Here is a 21,856-nt window from a genome sequence, read left to right as displayed (position 1 = left end):
AGATGAGGAAACTGAGACAAAGAGAACAGCTTGCCCAAGAATGCAAGCTAGTAAGTCACTCTTGAGGCTGCTTTTAACTACTGGGAGAGGCTGCCAAAACAGGAGAATTAAAGGCATTCTAGTGGATGTGTATGTAAAAAGGGCATGGAGAGGTCAAAGCGATCTACAGTTTTTAATTGACTGTGCACATTTGATTGTCCACATGTAATTTACTGAACTAACTGGGACAGTTTTAGTTTAAAGGGGCACAATTAGTAGTTATGCCGGGAAAATAGAAATAAATCAGGACTTGCATAAGCAAATCAGGACATATAATCATCCGGTATATTTAGGTCCCAACCTAATGATTGGAAGCAGTAAATAAACTTGGTTGAAAGATCTGGTTAATTTATTTCCTATAACAGTAAAGAAATATATGTTCAATTATGCATGTCAGGAACAACAAGATTGCAGGGGTAATAGAAAGGGAAACTACCAAAAAACTATTAAAGTAACATGAAAAGAAAAGAGACAATGATTAGTAAATTGATCAAATACACAAAAATAAAGAATAAAAGGAAAAAGAGGAAAAACAAGGTAAGATAAAAGGAATAAAATTAAGGGTTTTAAATTCTTAAGCATGAACTACCTAAATTTTCTTACTGTGAAATTAAGTTAAATAACAACAAATGAAATTATGCTGGATATTTTATAAGAAGAAAACACATAAAACTAAGCAAAAAAGGAAATTTTAAACTCATAGTACAGCACTGACCAAGAAAGAAAACTTTAAAAAAACAGACTTTGCCAAAATTAAAGACTTCTACTCAACAAAGGACACCACTGAGAAATTCATAGGCCAGCCACAAGCTGGGAGTAAAGATTAGCAATACATATAGCTGACAAAAAGACTAACATATGAATATATAAACAATTCCTACAATTCAGTGTTAAAAGACAAAGGCATACTTTTAATAAGGGGCAAAAGAATAAGCATTCCACAAAGGAAGATACACAACTTAGCGATCAGCACATGAAAAAGTGCTCATTACCAGTCATCGGAAATATCTAAATCAAGCTCATAAGGAGGCACTGCCCCAACCTACTAGAAAATCAAAAAGACTGGCAAACCAAAAGTTATTAGGTTGTGAAGCAACCAAACTCTCATCCACTGCAGGGAAAGATGGTATAATCACTTGGGGGATCATTCTAGAATCACCCATAAAGTTAAAATATACCTACCCTATGATGCAGCATTTCCACTCTTAGGTTTTAACCCAAGAAATGAAATGAACACCTATGTCTACAACAAGACTTGGAGACAAATGTTCATAGCAGCTTTATTTACAATAGCCAAAAACTGGTAATATACCAAATGTCCCTCCACAGAAGACTTGACAAACTGCGGTTTAGTCACATGTGGGATACTACTCAGCAAAAGAAAGCGATGGTTTACTGATACATACAATATGGATAAAGTTTTCTTTCTGAGAAAAAAAAAAAAAAAGCCAGACACATATTCTAATTAAGGCTATAGAACTTTTGTGGGGGAAAAAGAATAGATACATGTATATGTGTAATTGATTCACTTTGCTGTACACCTGAAATTAACACAATATTTTAAGTCAACTAAACTCCAATAAAATGTTTATAATAATAAAATAAAATAGAGGGGGAAAAAGATAACAGACAAAACTAATCTATGATTAAAGAAATCAGCACAGCGCTTGTCTTTGGAAGAAGGGGTAGGAATTGATTAGGAAAAAAATCACATGGAGAAGAGAATTGTGGTTGCCAAGAGGGAGCAGGAGAGAATAGGAGGTACTGGGAATTTGGGGTTAATAGATGCAAACTATAGCCTTTGGAATGGATAAGCAATGGGATCCTGCTGTATAGCGCTGGGAAATATGTTTGGTCACTTATGATGGAGCATGATAATGTGAGAAAAAAGAATGTGTACATGTATGTGTGACTGGGTAACTTTGCTGTGTAGTAGAAAATTGATGGAACACTGTAAATCAGCTATGATGGAAAAAATAAAAATCATTACAAAAAAAAAGAAAAAAAGCACAAAATATCTTTCTGAGATGATACTCTATAGCTTGTTAAGAGTATATACACTTAGGAATGGTTGTTGTGGCTCAGAAGTAACAAACCCGACTAGTATCCATGAAGATATGGGTTTTGTCTCTGGCCCTGCTCAGTGGGTTAAGGATCTGGCATTGCTGTGAGCTGTGGGGTAGGTCTCTGATGCTACTGGGATCTAGCACTGGTGTGGCTGTGGTGTAGGCCAGCAGCTGAAGCTCTGATTCAACCCCGAGCCTGAGAACTTCCATGTGCCAAGGTGCGCCCTAAAACAACAACAACAACAAAAAAAGAGTATATACACTTAAATGTTCTAGCTCTAATGTTTCATGAGTCCACATAGTATAATGTAGATGACAAAGAGTTTCTAAGACTTGGCCACCAGCCTAACTACCACTGCATGCAACATCCAGGCCATACTGAATCCATACTGAATCCATTTCATACTTTAGGAAGAGGGATTCTGTGAGCACTCTGGGAGCTTGCTCAGTAAGGAGAAAGGACAAATCACTCATGTTCAAAAGCAAGCAGTCCCCAAGTTACCTTGACAGCCAATGGCAGATATCTTCAGGGAAGAAAAAATGAGGTTTGGTGCCACTGACAGTCCCAACTCACCTATGGGGTTTATGATGTGAGGGGAATCAGCAAGGTGGTGGGGGGGGGGGGATGTAGACAAGACAGGCAAACTCTTGGCTTGTCTGAACAATGAAAAATGAAAAAAGAATGAACACCAATTAGAAATAAGAAATGATTAATGAAAGAGAATACTTTTTTGTGGAGTTTCATGTCAGACCCATTGCCTTCATCTTGTGGCAGATAGCCAACACCCAGGGATAGATGGAGGAGAAGAAAAGACAATGGCTAGAGAGCCAGGTTGGCGACCCCCCTCCTCTACCATGTCACTATGGCCTTTAGTCCAAAGAGGAACTTCTCTCTCCCTGACATAAGGAGATGAGGGCCACAGGGGAAGAGATGGGAAAAGACAAGTGGTGATTCCCTAGAGAGGCTCTCAGGCAGGCCCCACCCCCTGGCACAGCTGTTTACATTCAGCAAGAGTCCCCTGGGGTGGAGACAGTGTGGTCAAGTGAATATGGGGTACTGCTCTTCAATCACCTCATGCACCAGCGGGTCCCAGAGGTAGCAGAATAATTACAGGCACCAAGTGTGGCACAGAACAGAAAGCTGATAACAATAATGGGGCCCTGCCTACCAGCTCGTGTGCATCTTCAGAGATTCTCATTTATGTTGACCAACAATCAAGGGTCGAATCTGGCGATGTATGTCTAAGCAAATTCCTATGTCAACACATGACCTTCAGGGCTCCAAGACACCCCTTCCCCAACAAAGACATACAAGGCCACAGCAACAGGTAAGCCCTCCTAAACTTGCACCTGATGGAGAAGCCAGCTCAAGGAGGGTTTCAAAAAAAAAAATTAACTCATATTATGGAGAATTAAAAAGTAATATTCCTTGCACACTGATCTTGTGTCACCCAAGTCTTTCAGCTTCTTGTGAGTGCATTCTACTTACAGAAGTTTGTTTTAGATGATATTATTTCTGTTTAATCTAACTCTCTTGCCAGCAAGCGATCAAAGGTCTGTGAAATCCACACATTTAATGCTACTTCTCTACTGCTCCACACACCCCCACCCACTCACCAAGAACTGTTTAACCAGAACAGGAAAGAGACAGAGGGAAGAAAGACAAAGGGAAGGAGAGAGGGGAATGCTTAGTCTGAGGACCCACGTCTGCCAAAGGGACAATGCTATTTAGCCAGAAGGCCTTATTAGCAGCAGAGAGTAACTAAAAAGGGGGAACGTCTCCAAGGAATTGAGAAGAAACCTAATAGCCTTATAATCAGATCATCACCAAGTCAATTCTTAATTTCAAGGAATTATTAATTTCCACATCAGAAATAGGCATATTTTAAAATTAAGAAGTCTATACTTTGCTCTAGTTGGCTTCTGTACCTTAAAGTCACAAGTAGGCCATCAGTCTTTGTTATTTTAAGTCCTAGTGTCAAATTAATACCAAGCCAAAAGCTGAATAATTATTTAATTAGTATAATTAATACAGAATGAGATATGCATGTCTGGTTGATCAAATCTACAAAAAGTACAGCAAAATGATCATCCTCCATGTATATACATAATCGTGTTTTATACTAAGGGTATATATTTTAAAAATGAAAGAGTAGACTTTAATGATGTAAAATATTTTTCACCATCCACCATCTGTGGAACTAGTTCCTACACATAGCTGACAGCAGCGCAGATTGTTGCCTGGTTTTCTGTTTTAAATTCACCTCAAAGGTTTTTACGATACATGTGTAGCAAACAGTTCATCGCAAGACTATTTTCTGCCCCACTGCCTCTAACTGATAAAATGAATTTTTTTAATGAAGCAGATTTCTTTGAAACATAGGACCACCAATAAGTGAAAATGTTTTCCTGGAAAATTTGAAAAAATAATAATACAGGCTTACTTACATGCCTCCAACCATTGTGCGAGGCCAAGATCCAGAATATAACTCAATTCTTAAAATAAGTAATAGGTCAAGGTTATGGTCACCAATTCCAGGGACCAACTTTGAAATGCAGATTAGAAAATCTGTCAGTGATGGAAAAAAGTGGACTTAGAGACCTAATTTAGACACTTAAAGGGGATTGGAGGTCAGGTAAGAGCAATCACGAGTCTGGGTTGGTATTAGAAATGCAGAGAACTGGCCTAGAAAATAAAGCTTTATTTAATAATGAAATTTTGCTCAAAGGACTTTTGAATATCATCTTCTTCAGAATTCCAGCCTAAGGAGAATAATAGGAGGCTACATGGAAAAGCAAAGGAGGAATCAAAGAAAACACTATCAACTTACTTTCCATAAATATACCTGTAAGGGAGTATATTTTTTGTACCATAGAACTCCAAAACCACCACAGAAAGTCAGCAAATAGAGACCCATCCTTGTCTGACCCACAGCTCCCTGTAAACATTAATCTGGGTAGTTGAACCCCTGAAGGTCTAAGAGTGAAGGAGACAAATAAGCAAAAAGCAACAACTCACTAGCTCATTGCATTCATTTCATGATAAAAAGAAGCTGCTTTAGGAAAAGAAGTAATGATTCCCTCATCCAGCAATCCAGACAAATGTCATATGGCAAGAACAGATCTCAAATGTATTGTCCTTACCCTACATGTGAACATGGAGAAGCCACCAGAGGCCCAGCTACTTCCCTTTCATCCCAAATCAAAGTCCTAGAATCTTAGGATTTGCAATTGATTCAATACCAACATAAAAGCTGAGATATCCTTGTGATAATTTTCTATCACTCACTTTGGTCTGCCTGACCTGGATTCTTTGAGAATATTACGACGGGAGTTGAAAAGACATATAGGCCCCAAAATCCAGATTAGTAATCTACCAAGAGTACAATATCCTGGTTCCAGACTAGATCTTTTTTAAATATGGTTTTAGTAAGAACAAGAAAATCTCAATGCATTTCACCATTATCTCAGCATCTTTCAATATCATAGCAAAAAACAAGGAAAAGAAAGAAAAGCTACCTGATACTATCGTCATCATCTTTAAAGAGATACACATTTATTCTGAGAGGCTTCTATATCCTGTTCTTGTAGCTCAGTATCTGGGGACCCCTAGAATTCTGCATCAAAAGGCCAGATGAATATGGATATTGCATAACCTTATTGGAATGTAAATTCTAAGAAGCCAGGGAGAATTTTTGTATCTCCCTATTAAATTCAAAAATCCTAACACATATCAAGTGCTCAATAAATATTTGTTAATTGCATAAAGAATCACCAAAGGGAAGTGTGAAGGCAACATGTACCAAAGCTAAAAATGTTCACATTGTCACTTGACATATTCACTGACGAACCTGCAGTGTGTCAAAGGAAGAGCTTGAACATCATTCAGTCATGAAACATAGTAGGGAAGACATTTGATCTGAGTAGCTAAGAACCCCGATGTTCAGAAAGCTCCTCTGATTCTGATTCAATTCACCCCAAATATATGAAAATAAACATCCAGAAAATTCTGGTATTGAGCAGGCCAGTAAGATAACCTTGTCCCTAGAGCTTTCTTAGACATTGTCAGATGTTCTGATAGACTCCAAACCAAGCAGTAGACTTTTCACTTTCCCACATCACAAGAAGTCTGGAGATAGGTGGTCTAGACATAGAGAAACTGTTTAAGAACATTATCAAAGATCTAGACTCTTTGCTATCCTTCTGCAAGGTCCTTTACCTCTAAGCTTTTAGCTTCATGCTTTCAAGATGACATCAGTCATAAAACCTTTGCACACCACTTCATAGCAGAAAAATAGAACAAGGGCCTTATCACCATCTCTTGTCTTAACAGAGAAAAATCTTTCTCAAATTACCACAACAGATGTTCTTCTATGCATCATTGCCTAGAACCTGTTCTCATGCTTGCCCTCAGAGCAAGCACTAGCAAAGGAAATTGGGTTATGCTGCCTCCCTTAGACAAAATATGATTCATCCTGAAGCTGGGGATGTAGTCTTCCCTTCCTGAAAAAAAAAAAGTGAAACTTTTAGAATAAAGAATAAGGGTAGAATGGGAATCAAGGCTAGATAGGCAATTAAGAAACTAAGAGTGATTGCCTAAGCAATAGGGATGCAACTAGAGAATTTCATACATAGTACAGTTAAGTTAGAAAGAGAAAAATGAATACCATATGATATCACTTATATGTGGAATCTGAAATATGGCACAAATGAACCTATCTCAAAACAGAAAGAGACTCACAGACATAGAGAACAGACTTGTGGCTGCCAAAGGGAAAGGGGGAGGCAGTGCGATGGACAAGGAGTTTGGGGTTAGTAGATGCAAACTATGACATTTAGAATGGGTAAGCAATGAGGTCCTACTGTACAGCACAGGGGACTATATCCAATTTCCTGGGATAGACCATGACGGAAAATAACATGAGAAAAAGAATGTATATATATATGTATGACTGGGTCACTTTGGGTATAGCAGAAATTGGCACAACATTGTAAATCAACTACACTTTAATAAAAAATAAATAAATAAAATGTTAAAAAAAAAGAATGACTGCCTAGAGCCTGAATTACTTTTTGAGCCTTGTATGGCATGAATTTATATCTTGGCTCATTTTCTCCCTGAAAAATTCCTCTCTCTCTCATTCTCACATTTGTCCCTGAGATAAACTAAGTGAGCCTTAGATTTTCATTATAATCCAAGAACCTAATCTATACACAAAGGAAAGTGGAGGAGTCATATTTTTAAAGCTTATATTTTTTAATGTATATGCATATACATATACATGTGTGTACATGTATATGCATGCAGGCACTCACACATATACACACACATGCATATATGGGGGGGGTGTACCTATACACACACAATAAATTAGGTTTACATCAACACCCATCTTTAGAGCCGGACTTAGAAAGTTACCTTGAACTCTCACAGAATACGCTCCTCTTGTTAGGTACCTATTCAACTATGTGATGGACTGTGTGATGGCTTCAGTTTATTTACCCAGGAATTTCCCATCAATCATCACTACAGAAAAAAATTACAATTTCATTTAAATAAATGCTAACTATCCCAAAGCTAACAAAGAGTAGAATTAAATCCAGTTCTGACTTCCTCTCTTATAGTTTGCAAAGAGCAATTTCCACTGGTGTCCACCACCCTGGAAGTCCTCATTTGCTCTGAAAGTCATTAGACTTCAGCTATCAGCTAATGAGGCAGTAAGTGTTTGGAAGCAGCCTGCAGTACTTCAGCAGACAGCATATCCAAGTTAAAATAAGGCAAATTAGTAGTGAAATCAAATTAGTTTAAACTGTGAAGTGAGTGAGAAAACTATTTCCCTGAAAAGCAGTATTGGGTCAAATTGCTGCATTGGGACATGGTGGATGATTTCAACTTGCAAGGGAAAAATGTAACTTTTAATGAATTTCATTCGTTAGTAGGCAGGATATCTTAATTATCCCAGAAGTCCAAAGGTTTTATCCATAGAAGAAAAAAAAAAGGTACCCAGAGAGATAACAGAACATCATTCCCCCTTCGAAGAGACAAAATTTATTATTCACACTGGGATATGTCAGGGAGAGGAAAGGAGAAAGTATTAAGAAAAAAAACTGGGATGACACATACATAAAGAATAAGGGTAGAATGGTATCAAGGCTAGATAGGCATATGTAAAATAAGGTGTTTGCTCACCTTAGTATCTGACACCTTTAGAAAACGTGATGGGAGAAAAGAATCTCTACTCCAAATACTCTCAAAAAGCTAGAAATCCACTTCCTGAGCACATTTTGAAGGGAGGGAAAGGAATCAAGTGTTAGTTAAGTGCTCGTTACTGGTACTGAGATCAAGGAAAACTAAGCTTCCTCCACTTTCCCCTCCCCCACCCATGCACAAAGCATCCAATTCTTCTTTTAATGGTGGTCCAATATTAACAGAGACACAAAATAAAAAATAGCCAACTTCAGGCATTAGATGCCTCACATCTATGGCCCATTCACTGAATCTGGACCACAGTGTGTTTTGTTTCATTTCAGAGGTGTTTTTTCCTTGAATTTGTACTATCTGCCCATATGGAAAGAAAGAAAGATTGGAATATTTCACTTATACACTTGCATTTCTATCTTCTTTTGAACAATAAGATCTGACAATGGGTCTACATTCCTGTGCATGGCAGGGAGTGGTAGAGGTGACTAGTCAATACTCTCTTGTCTAGACTTAGAACAGGATGCGTTGTACACTAAGGGTTTACTGGACGTACTCTTGGGAGGTACAGTGTATTGGCTGAGGGAAAAGCCAGCCTGAAGTGCATTTGCCTTTGAGGACTCAGGCAATCCCATGAGGAGCTCGGGAGTGGAGATGGGCACTCAGGATTGTCCCACATTGAGGCAGTTCACTTAGCCCTTGAAGGGTCAATTTGATTTGGTCCCAAACCTCTCCTGTTAATTGACCTGGCTTCATATGCCAGGAGCACAGTGAAGGGATCCAGGCCTTTAGGACCAAATCAAAGATTCCATCTCTCATCCTCTCCATCTGATAAGGGAAGAAAACAGATATTCTCTAGGTAACTACAGGACGCAGACTGTATTAATCATCTACTGCTATATAACAAATTATCCTAAAAGTCAGCAGCATAAAACAGCAAATGTTTGTTATCCCACAGTTTCTGTTGATCAGGAATCCAAGCATGGCCTTCCTTGGTGCTCTTGCCTCTAGGACTGTCTCTGAGCTGGAGTAATCAGGGAAGGCTGCATGGGTTACAAGATCCTGCGCTGCTGCAGGTGCAGCAAACATTATAGCTGTGGCTTGAATTCAGTCCCTGGCCCAGGAACTTCCATTTGTCACGATTGTGGCCATTTAAAAAAAAAAAAAAAGCACAACAACTCTCTGTGAGCTGGAGTAATCAGGGAAGGCAGCATGTAGGTGATGTGCCTAGAGGTGATCTATGTGAATATATGATAACAGTCACTGGTTCCATTACTAGACAGGTATTGATCAATAATTCTTTTTTTTTTTTTTTTTGGAAGGGCCGCACCTACCACACATGGAAGTTCTCCCAGGCTAGGAGTGGAATCGGAGCTGTAGCTGCTGGCCTACACCACAGCCACAGCAACTCTAGACTCAAGTCACATCTGCAACCTACACGACAACTCATGCCAATGCCAGATCCTTAACCCACTAAGCAGGGCCAGGGATCAAACCCACATCCACATGGATACCAGTTAGGTTCATTACCACTGAGCCACAGTGGGAACTCCCAGTAATGAAGCATTCTTAATGACAATAGGAAAGACAAGATACACAAATGTGACAGACATGTGGCATGTGGTTGAAGGCCACTTAGCTTAGATATTCTAATTGCACCCCCTCTTCTTGATATAAGCCTACTAAGACTCCTTAAGATGTTTCCCTTAAGAAAAGACTAAAGAGTAAGGCAAAGAAAACAATGTTAGGATAGGGAGAGGAAAGAAAAAAATGGAATAATTTTCAATTGATTTTATGTGCAAGGTACTATAGCTTCAGAGCAAGCAGTGTGTAGGTTTTTCTCCAAAATGGCATGACCAGTCCTGAAACTGCCATAACTGTGAATAAGAAGAATTCATATGAAGAGCTTATGTGCCAGACACCATAAGTGCTTTCCATCTCACTTTGAAAGTGAGCAACAACAAATGAACAAAGTTTGCTGGCCGTTCTCTAGTCTTCCCTTTCTGCTCACTTCTCCCAGTTTATATCTCTTTCTCCCACTCAAGCCAGAGGCTTTTTCTTCCCTGAACCATTCAATTTACCCTCCAGAGAGTCCAGACTCCAGTCACTCACACCTCAGTGTGTTCTTAAGTCACACCTAAGGTACTTTCATTATGAACTTTATTACTGACTTCTAAATGAAAGGCATTTTTCCTATAAAAGACATTTCAGGCATCAGTGGGCACATAGGAACCATATTTCCCATTTGGAGGATCAAGGGAGTGGTATTTCAGTCCCTGAAATGAAACCATATGAGGAGTTGCCTACTCATCAGGCTGGCCTTGGCCTTGACCCATATAATGGGTATTTGGTTAATAAATAGGGCCTTTCAGTCATATACACATTGGCCTCCTGATCCGGCCCAGAGGGGCCACTGTTTTCCATTCACTAATGAGGTAGACTTTGGCTTCTTCCTGCACCAGTTAGAAGTGTAATATTTTGTTTCTCTTTAAACCCCTAAAACCTGAAAGAACAAAGTTGTCAGAAACTCCTGCTGGTAAGTATCGCAGACAGTCTGAGCCATTAGAGAAAAATTTGTTTTTCCTCTTCCCGAGGAAGCTGGTGACGATCGTATGACAAGCTGACTGGAGGCCACTGCCACCCTCCCTGACTGTGGTCTTCCCTGTGAAACACGCAGGTTCATGTCAGGGCTGACAATGACTTTTCAAAAGCCCCACTTCTCCTCATTAGGAAAGAGAAGCCCATTCATTTGTGCCTCTATCAGGGGCATCCAGTTTGCAGCATTTCGGCTTGAAATAAGCTTTTCCTGGAAAGGGTGGAAAAGGAAGCAAAATGTTTACTTTTGATCTATAGTTATCTTTAAGGCTCTATCTTTACCCATCTCACTACCTCTAACCATCTATTAGGAGCAAGAGATTTATATTTTGAACATTTGTGTTGAAGCTTTTTAAATCGTCTTCCTATTTAAAGCTGTGTAACTGAAACAAAGAGGAGGGGCATTTTTTAAACCGGAAGTCTGTCCAGCCACAAACCTTTTCTCTCAGGGCCACTCCCGATCACCTTAAACTTCAATGGATAGGACCCACTGTTCTGATCCTAAGTTCCTAAAATTCTGTAAGACTCAGGTAATTGTAAGTCCTCATTTCTGGTTTGGCGGATCTGGTCATGATCCGTCTGCTCAGCTCACGAAATGTTATTTTAATTGGACTGTGCATTTCCAAAATGGGAAATTTAAAGATGGTTAATTGCAGCCTCTGTAGAATGCAAAGTAGGAGAATCACACATTGGGTCATGAGGGGTGGGTCCAACCATTTTGGCCACCTAACTCTCTCTGTGTTCGTTCCTTTCTGTTAGCCCTTACTTCTTGCCAAAATGGTTCTAGAACCTGGACACACACATTCACACCCCTAAACGTACACATGTGCATCCCTGCCATCATTAGGAAGAGTCTTCGCCTTGGCTTGTTGAACACTTTCTGGGCTTCCACCCAAGGAAAAAAAAGAATCTTACTCTACTTTTAACAGCAGGACTTCTTCACACATCTGCAGAAGCTAAACATCAGACAGTTTATGGTACCAGCATTTAAGAAGAAAAAAAGCCTGTGTTTTCCTAACTAAATGGCAAGAAAGTCAATATAAATATTAAGAGGGAAGAAATTGTTCCTAGCAGCCAAGCAAAGTAAGAGAAAGGAGTTAGCATTTGCTTAGTACCTACTGTGTGTTGGGGCATTCTGTTTTTGTTTTCTCATTTCCAAAGAGCTTCTCCTTGGTTTTTGGTTTGTCGTTTTTGGCATTTTGGCGGGGGGGGGGGGGTAATTATGTATGTTATGTTCTATACCTGATCACACATCAGTACATGGTGGGGGGGGGCAACATGGTTCTCTGCATCCACTCAAACTAATGTTTATGCCTCAACTGCCTTATTTGGTGGGAAGAATTGATTCAAATTGTTATTGTGACTAGAAAAGGGGAAGAGACATTGCAGAATGTGTCAGGCTAAGAGATTTGTCAGCACGTGTTTAAACAGAAGAAAAAGGGAACTCACGGTATTCTCTCTCATGTAAATCATAAGACAGCACAGCCTTTCAATACAAGGTCTCATTTCTGCTTCTGATTTGGCACAAGTCAGATTTCTGACATAGGAAACTAGGTTATAGACTAAAAAATGCAAATCTCTGAGAAGACTGTATCTCCGAAAGAATTAGTCTCTTTCAACTAGTACAAGGTTTATCAAGGAGACACAACTAAAAGCAATTACTTGTAATAAAAGGAAGGGATCTAAGAGATATCATACTATGGAATAAGACTATTTTTCTAACTTTCTAACTGTTTTTTAAACATAAGATAGTGTCTGACACTGCTTGAAGCATGTCAAAAATATTTTTATTTAATCCTAAGAGTGGTACTAATATTTTATTTCTCATCCCATGAGTGAAGAAATTGAAAACAATGATTAAGTAAATTGTCCAATATCTCACAGTTGCTAAGTGTCTGGGCTGGGGTTAGAACAAGGCAGTTAAGGCTAAAGAATCGATACCCTCAATCATAGTGTGATCTGGCCTATATTCTAGGATGATTATAAAAGACAGCACAGATCAATCAAAAGCTTTTATACAAAGAGTACACAAAACTCTACTTGTAAAGGTCTGCATATTTGAATGTGAGGTCATAGGTTATATCAAAGACCTGAAAAGCAGGACAACTGGCCAGGTGCTTGAGAAATAAGTCTGGCAGTCCTAAAACAGAGGTCAAGTGTGAGACTCCTCCATGAAATTAACGAAGCATTATTCAAAGCCACAGAAAGCCTGAATTGAGGACATGTTTGCTCTTCTGGTTTCCATGCTTCATGAACAATTATGGACTTGAATAGAAACAGTTAAGGAGAAAGGTGACTTTATATCTGCAGATAAGCAAGGAGGATAAGAGTCTCTCAGGCTAGAGAAATAAAAGGGGGAAAAAATCAGACTCAGTGTGCTCTGGATGAACACATCAGACAAGTAAGTCAAGATGCGCCTTCCTCAAGAGTGGCTAGTTTGTTTAATTTGTTGACTCAGGAGGTGATGTAATCTGAAACTAAAACAGATTTGAAAACAAGTCTAACAAGAAGAGTTAAATTCGTAGGTGATGCACTAATGGTGAGTTACTAGAAAAAGCTATTGTGTCTGGCAAATAGCCTCTCCATACCTCGCTTTGCTCTATCCGTTGTAATTCTAGAGTTAAAATGTCTGTAATTTCATGAATCCCTTTATGGCCTCATTTAGAATCTCTCTTGTGCCCTATTAGGTCCACGCCAGACTGTCATCATTGTGAGAGCACAAACCACATCACTAATATCCTTATATCACCCTTACGTTCAGGCATATATACATTTTCTTAGCTATAGAGTAAGGTTTTGCTAGCACTCCAAAATGGCCAGAAAGTGTGCATATAGAGCAGCCTCCAGGATCTGTCCTTCAGGATATCGGCAGTGTGAATGCTCTAAAAACAGCTTCAGAGTGTTTACAAACCATGGCATCCTTTGGGAGGGGAACAAGCTCTATAAACAAAAGGTGATTTCCCTGTACTTTGTTCTCAAAATAAACATGTTTTGATTTAAAAAAAAAATGGACTTTCTTGCTGGTAAAAAAAAAAAAAAATCAGGAGTTTCCTTTTTCTCCATCTCTATGATTTAAAAAATCATATATCTGGATTTATATTTCTAATGACAACAAAAAGACATATGGGGGTCATCAGCAATATCTCAATCACTGGAACATCTCCTGGGGAGCCAGGCAGGGCAGTAAACACGACCACATTAAAGAACCACGGGGAGAAGAAAACTACCTTCACAAGGAAGAGGAAACTCTAGAAACTTTTCTGTATCAATAGTAGATTGGAAGAAGCCAACAGATAAAAGTCTATAATCTGAGTTCAGTTTTCTTGATGATTGCTGTTGAATTAGCTGTTTTGTGGAGGCATTTTTTTAATCGTTTTTCTGCAGTGCAATAGGGTTTGCATGGATTTTATCCAAACCAGGCTAGGGAACTAGGGCTTTCTGCCTTTATTGCTAGATTAGATCCTTGCCTAATAAATGAGTTTTGTGAATCTTGACTGCAGCAATTTACTCCAGAGAGTTTCTTTCTGTCAGTTTCTCTGGAGTAGGGAGACTGGGTGAGGGGAGAGGGAGGAAAGTAAGGGAGTGGATTTATTACTCCCAATATGCTCTGTGCTGTTGTGCCTGGCTGTACATATGCCTAGGACTCATGGCATATGGCCCAGAGGCTGCCAGTGGCCCGCTTAACAGCTGTCTCCAGTATATTTTGACATAAAAGCCATTATATTTTTGGCTGGCTAATTGCTTTTTATTAAACAATTGTTGGAAATTGGCTGATAACTTTTATGAATTTAAAATGAAAGCCTCACCGAGAACTTCTGAAAGCAAACAGTGCTCGGTCCACCTGGGAAGATTTGAAAAGGCTGGCCTTCCATCTGCCAAAGAGAACTTGTACCTAGGCACAGCCACTGAGAACTGGAGGATGACAGTTTCCATTTCACAAAGTACGAGGTCCTCCTGAAAGGCCAGTGCATGGCCCTGGGAAAGGACAAACAAAACAATACCCTCTTTAAGATCGATTGGGGAAATACAAGTAAAAAACAATAACACCAGCGAACGCCTCTTCCCACACAGAAATCCTCTCTACGAAGGTAGTAAGGAAGAAAATCACTTTTATTATTGAAAAAGCATTAAACCAGAATGTGATGCACATCACAGGCAATTCACTAAAAGTTTGCAAAGACAGAAAGAAATCCATTCTTTTACAGCCTCAAGCAGACACAGCCCATTTCATGTTTTCAAGATAAACCATATGTAATCCTCAAGTAAGAGGACTGGACAGCACCATTTGTCACACATAATTCATCCTAATTTTACCCAGTAATTGGGGTGGCCATCTATGTTAGCTAAGTGACTTTATCCAAAAAGGAGGAGAGAAGGATGTTTATTTCAGGAGGTAGTTTTACAACTTGGACCAAGACACCCACTGAAGTTAGTTCATGATCCTCCCAGAGAAACTGGGAGGCAGGGTACCATCTCCTTTGATGTTTATGTTTCAAAGAGAAGGCTCCCAGGTCCTTGAGAAAGAAGTTCCTGGGTCATAAAGCTGACAAAAGGCTTATTCTGTGTCTTAAAAGATGCATTTCAAAGAGACAGAGAAAGTACTTAACGTTCTTAAGTTTTCTAAGGTAAATGTTCTGACAAGAAGCGACATGACAGGAGGGAAAGCTCGTCCCTTATTTTCAACAGAGAGAATTGAGTTTCTTATTTTTCACTAATATTTGTCCTTACAGATCCTATTTTCCAATGATAGGTCTTAGGGTTTCTCTAGGGACCTGGAATCTTGAGGTTTGCCTCAGATTCCCAAACCACTGACAGTATTTAGTGCAATGAATCATTTTGCTCATTTTTATACCTATGTCCTTTTTAAGAAAGAAAAAGAAAAGCAAAGACAAGGAGGGATTCAAGAAGGAAAATATAAAGAAGATAAAAGGGAAATTACAGAGCAGTTCATGGATTTTTTTCTCAAGTTACTTAGCAGTTTTTAAATGGATCTCTAATGCTGAGAGGTGCATTGGCCTTTAAAAAGGAAAAACAGAAAAGAAACAAAGACTTGGACTCCATCAATCCCATTCTACTCTCAGGTTAGACACAGTCTGTCCTTAACTCCAATCTGAGCTCTCCTAAATGTTGGCTACAGGAGGAAGCAGGAAAGAAAGCATAAAAGACTTTGGTTCAATTCATCACCAATCCAAGAAAAATTCTTCAAACTGCAGATGCTCTGGGTTCATCACTCCAGACATGCTGCATTTTCATTCCTATAAGACACCAAGTCTTTCTTTTCAGGGCCTCCTCCATGGGCTCCTCTATCTGAAACACTTTCATCCCTGTGCCCACACCCCCCACTCCATGCATCACTTCACCTAGTTAACTCCTTCTCTTTCTTCATGTCTCAGCCTCAATGTCACTTCCTCTCAAGTCCCACAGTTAGGCCCCTCTCTGACATGCTCCCATGATCCCTTGGGTGTCCCTTTGATCCCTTGTGTGTCCCTTTAGGTACCACATCACAATTGCACTCACAATAGGCAATTTCAAGGGCAAAAAGAGGCCAGGTAGTAACACAAACAAGTGAGCCAGTGTGACTCTGAGACCACAGCAGCCATGTCTCCTATAAAAACATTTGACTCACTTTCTTCTAAAATGCGCATGGGTCACAACACATATCTGTTGTTGTGACTAAGTGGTTGTGAAGCAAAGGAAGGAGAAGGCAAATGCCAAATTCCATAGCAAGAGTTGAGGGATGGACTCTACTGGGGAAACGTGCAAGTTGAGGCTCATCCAAAAAAACCCTACAGTCCCCCACCCTCTCATCATCCCTCAGAGAGCCTCTGGGGCAAGGGAGAAGCTTGTGGACACAAAAGTTTCTGCTATGGGAGGGACATGGGACATTGCCCTCCTGCTACTCTACCTCCTTAGAGTACAAGCAGGAAAGTACCCTCATTGGTGGGAAAACACACAGACAGGAAGACGATCCCAGGCAGTAAGGGCAGGGAGAGAGGACCAGCTGCCAGCACCTGGCAACACTGGCAGAAGGTAGAAGCAGGCTTCTGGAGGGTGAGGACCAACCCCAGTTCCAGAAAAAGTTGTGTTTGAGTTCAGTGCTTCCCACCAAGGAGGGAAAAGCCTTTTCCCAAGCACTATGAGCTTCTGGGATCATTCATCAATCTTTCTCATCCCTCCTCCACAGTGAGCCTCTAGCTCATACCTCTGCCCTGTCTTTCTTCCCTATAAGATTGTTTTATGGCTATCTTTACAGAGTTGTATTCTTGGAGCCTGACTCAGTGCCTGGCATACAGTAGGAGCTTAAAAAATGTATGTGCTAAATAAATGGAGAAGCATCTTCACAGTTTAAACAGGCAAGCCTAGGATTGCCATGTAGATGTTTTACTGTCTCTCAAAAAGTTGTCCTCGGAAAACTATAATGTAGGAAGCAGGAAGGAAAGTATTCATTGTCATCTGGCTGTTATGATTTCCTCCCGCCCTCTTCCTTTTAGTCAAGCCTCCTTTATTCTCCAGGGCTTTGCTCTACCTCATTAATGTTAATATCTTATCTAACCTTTCCTTGGCTCTCTGCAGTGATGGGACTTCTATTCCACTACCTAATCTTCATCTTTTAAAATGTCCACCCCAAACTTTTTCCTCTATAGCTTCAGGCCATTTCATGCCTCTTCTGAGACTTAATCATATTTCTCTTTGCCTGGGTTAGCTCAGAGAAGTAGACTGAAAAATGCAGAAAGGCTTTAGGAAAATAAAGGAGAGATTCTGTATCGGGCACATTCCTACGAGAAGTAAAAGGTTCATTTATCACTTATCCCCCCTTTCCACTGGGAGTTGAGGTCCTCCTGGTGGAGGATTTGATGTCAAGTCGCAGGCAGGGGAATGAATAGATCTGCCTGCCAACCCAATCCCAAAATAAATTTAGACCTGAGAGCCTGCAATTTCTTCCAAGTACCTACATGGCTTGAAAAAGACTAGAACTTGTCTATCAAGGTTACCTTCTCCTCAGATCAATAAGCAAAGGTGATTGCAGATTTTAAGGGCCCTTTGGGGTTGAGTTAAAACCACAAGGGAAGCTAAAGGAGGTGAGAGGGTTAAGACCTTGAATTCACAGGCATTTGGGTCTCAAATGCTTTTAGATATAATATAGGAGCATTTAGCTTGCTCAGACAGCACCTGTATTCAGGCTATTTGAATCTGGGAAAAACTATAAAGCAAACCATCAAAACGGGACCAAGACCATTACCACAACCCAGGTGCTGCCGTTACTGAGCTGTTTGAGGCACCCAGCGGCAGTTGACAATGGAGCTGAGTAGGAAAGCAATCAAATGTGAAAATTTCCATCAGGCAACAATTTCAGATTGCTCACCCTCTGATTAACTGCTTAAAAAAAAAATGGAGTTCTAACTTTATATTCTACCCCTCTCTCTGAGTCATGATTGCCCCATAGAAGGTCCTTATCAAGCACAAAGGAGGGGGGGGATTAATAATCTCAAAGAATGACTTGGATTACTCTAGCCAAACAAAGAAGGCAAGAAAATAATTTCTTAGAAATAACTATTAAGGTCAAAGCAGGGACAGGAGAGTAGATATTGCCATTCTTAATGGTACTCAAAATGGGTAGCCTGAAGAAGAAAAGACCAGGCTAGCAAGAAGCAATAGAGGGAAGGAGCAGAAAGAAGAGGCAATATCATCAGAAAATAAACAGTTACTCTCATTTTTCTCTAAAAAGTCTCTGTCAATAATCTTGATAAACTGAGAATAGGAAGAAATCATGGGCATAGGCTGTGACTACTGTATTTATTCTTGTTTTGCTCTTTCCCAAAAGAACACTAAAGTTTGCACTCTGAGCTCACCTTCAAGAAATGCAACATAAAAAGGCAATTTCAGAACAGCAGGGCACGGCTTTTGACATCTGATAGACAGCCTAAATGCATTTTATCTTATCAGCTCCTCTCAGCCTCACTCCCCTCACTTTTCTTTATTCCCCAATGCAGCCATCTTTTGCTCTTCCTCAAATCCCTGATTCCCACCTCACTCATGGAAGATTTTAAAAGAAAAACATGTTTTTTATTAAAGTCATATACAAAGCATCCCCATGTCCCTGGACCCTCTGGCATGTGTACATATTGGTTTGCTTTGTTTAGGGAAAGAAATTGGTGGTGTATTTTGTTCCCTATCTGGCTGCCAAGAAAATTAAACTGGGTATCTTCCTGTCAGTTGCTGCACAAGAACCATGGCAATTAGCATGGCTTGTTTTTATTCTTTGGGACTCTGAATGAAAATAGTTTCAAAAGAGTGTTTCCAGAATGTCATCTGGATGGGTAGATGTGAACAAAATTCAACGAGTTGAGAAAAGAAATGAAAACTATCACCAAAGTATTCTGAAAGAAAAGAGAAATCGGGAAATAAATGAAACTATACAAAGTATTCAGAACAGCCAGCAAACCGAGAGGGGCAAGATGGGAGATAATGCTTCATGAATTATCTGACTTAGCTACACATATCCATCAATTCAGGGGGGAAAGGGACAGGGGTGGTGGAGAGAGACAGAGAAGTAACTGCTCATTATCAATTAATAAACTGTGCCTAAAACTATTACATTTAGAATGGATAAGCCATGTGGTCCTACCGTACAGCACAGGGAACTATATCCAATCTCTTGATGGAAGACAGCATGAGAAAAAGAATATATATATATGTATGATCGGGTCACTATGCTGTACAGCAGAAATTGGCACAACATTGTAAATCAACTATACTTTAATTAAAAATAAAGATATAAAAATATAATAATAAACTGTGCCTAGGGTTTATAGGCACAGTGTATTTTCCTATTCTCTTGTCAAACTAAGGGTTAGTATCATCGAGCTCTGCCATTGTCACGACTGAATGACAGCTAAGCAAAGCTGTATTTTATTCAATGTAATAAAAATAGATATTGGGCTATTGTTTTCTACTTTATTTCTGATGATGATGGGAGAACGAGGAAGCAAAGAGCACGAATGTTAAAGTACAGGTTTTGGAGTCAGACACCTAAGATGCAGATCCCAGCCCTGATATTTACTGGATTTGTAAACTCAGACTTTAGAAACTCACCTCTGCAAGCCTCAATTCCCCACATGTAAGATTAAATATCCTACCCTCTCAAGTGTGATGAGAATTATATAAGAATCCATGAAAACTTTTCCAGAGTTCCTGGGGCATGTGCATGCACACATCTACATGTCCCCATTTGGGGATGCCACCTGCTATTATTATCAGGATTGGCACTTTTCAGCCTAAAAGTCTTGATGAGCACAGCATATTGAGGGCAAATTGAATAAATAGTTTATCATAAAAAGAGCAGACATATCTGTCCATCTTTACAAAGCATATACATTTACTAAAGAGCCTTTCTTAGAATTAAGAGTATGAGCATATATATGTCACTGGTGAGCATTTTTTCTCCATGCATTTGTTGAACAAAGAATTACTTCTAGCATCTACTCTGTGTACAGAAGCATATCATTTTAGCAACATTACCAAATAATGAGCTATTTGTTGCATAAATGAATTTCTTCAATGTGAAGAGGTGAAACTGTTAGGTAGAGAGCCAAAAATAGAAATGGAGATTTAGTTGGGGGGAAGGAGGGGAAGGGAGAGGAAGGGAGAGGAGAGTTTTAATAGAAATCACTTTTTGAAGGCAATAAATACTCACATGGGTTCTAAAATGTAACCTTTTCCGAATTACACATCACCAATATCAACATGAGCTATTGCTTCATGCTGGCTCCTATTTTCCCTAAATAGAAATGTTCTCACTGCACAGTACAGTGGAATAGAAAGAACTCTGCCTAATTGCAGGGTAGCCTGTGAGTGCTAGGCTTTTTAAATTCTTCTCTCAACATCATATGGTTTTTCTATGTCCCCTCAGCCTCTTGGTCATTTATGCTTGTTTGTTTGTTTAGATAGGGTTTACTGAATATCATGTGTCAGGGACTGTGTAGAGAACACAAAGATAAACAGGACTCTGCTGCAGTTCTCTTGTGGTGCAATGGGTTAAGAATCTGGCATTGTCACTGCATCAGCTCAGGTCACTGCTGTGGCTTAGGTTCAATCCCTGTACTGGGAACTTCCACATATCACAGGTGGGGCCAAAAAAAAAAAAAGAAAGAAAAAAAAATAGGATACTGCTACCTGCACTAAAAGAGACTGCAGTCTAAAGAAATATACAAATGTTGGTTATTGTACCTTACTCGACACAATGTGTGTGCTTCTTCCTCATTTCTCTCCCTTCCACCCCCTGCCTCCCTCTCTCATCCTTCTGCTGAAAGCAAGGAAACCAATTAGCCCAGCTGGTTAAAATTATGTTTTTAATGAAAGCAAGCACATTGTGAGTCAGGGCTTCTACTTTTAGTAAAATACATGAAATTTATTTTAATGACCTTGATACATCTAGTTTAGCTGTTTAGAAACCATTTGTTTCACTTTATTATTTTCTCTAGTGTTCCAAGTAGATGGGGTTGCCAGAGTAATGACCTCTGAATAAGTGAGGAATTTGTGTATTATAGTAAATAAAAGCCTGTGCAGTTAGCCAGTACTTCCAAATGAGACCGTATCATAAAGGCTGAATCGTAAGCCATGTCTGTGGTATTTGTGTAATAGCACTGGAAACAAAGATTGCCCTTCAAATTCTCATTTTACAAATTGTTATCAAAGTTTAGAACAGTCATTTCTCCCAGATTACAGACACATTTTTAAGCACTAGCATTTGAGGGGAAATAAAAGGGAATATTACTTCAATCAAAAAGTATTATCGTATTAACTCATCACCCCTAAGAGGATGCATGGGCTTTACATAAGAATAGGTTTTAAAAAATGACTTGGGATAGAAGGCAGTGTGGCTAAACTTTTGAATCTCTTCAAAACAGACAAACAAAAAATAGGCGCTGTAATTACAAACCAATAAAAGAGCTCCATA

This window comes from Sus scrofa, chromosome 7 (genome assembly GCF_054392235.1).
Source record: "Sus scrofa isolate SSC_HxYL_T2T_F1_AM1 chromosome 7, Sscrofa_HxYL_maternal_Yorkshire_Landrace_v2.0, whole genome shotgun sequence".
Classification (NCBI taxonomy): domain Eukaryota; kingdom Metazoa; phylum Chordata; class Mammalia; order Artiodactyla; family Suidae; genus Sus; species Sus scrofa.
The sequence above is the reverse complement of the archived record's forward strand: the minus strand, read 5'-3'. Positions refer to the sequence as shown.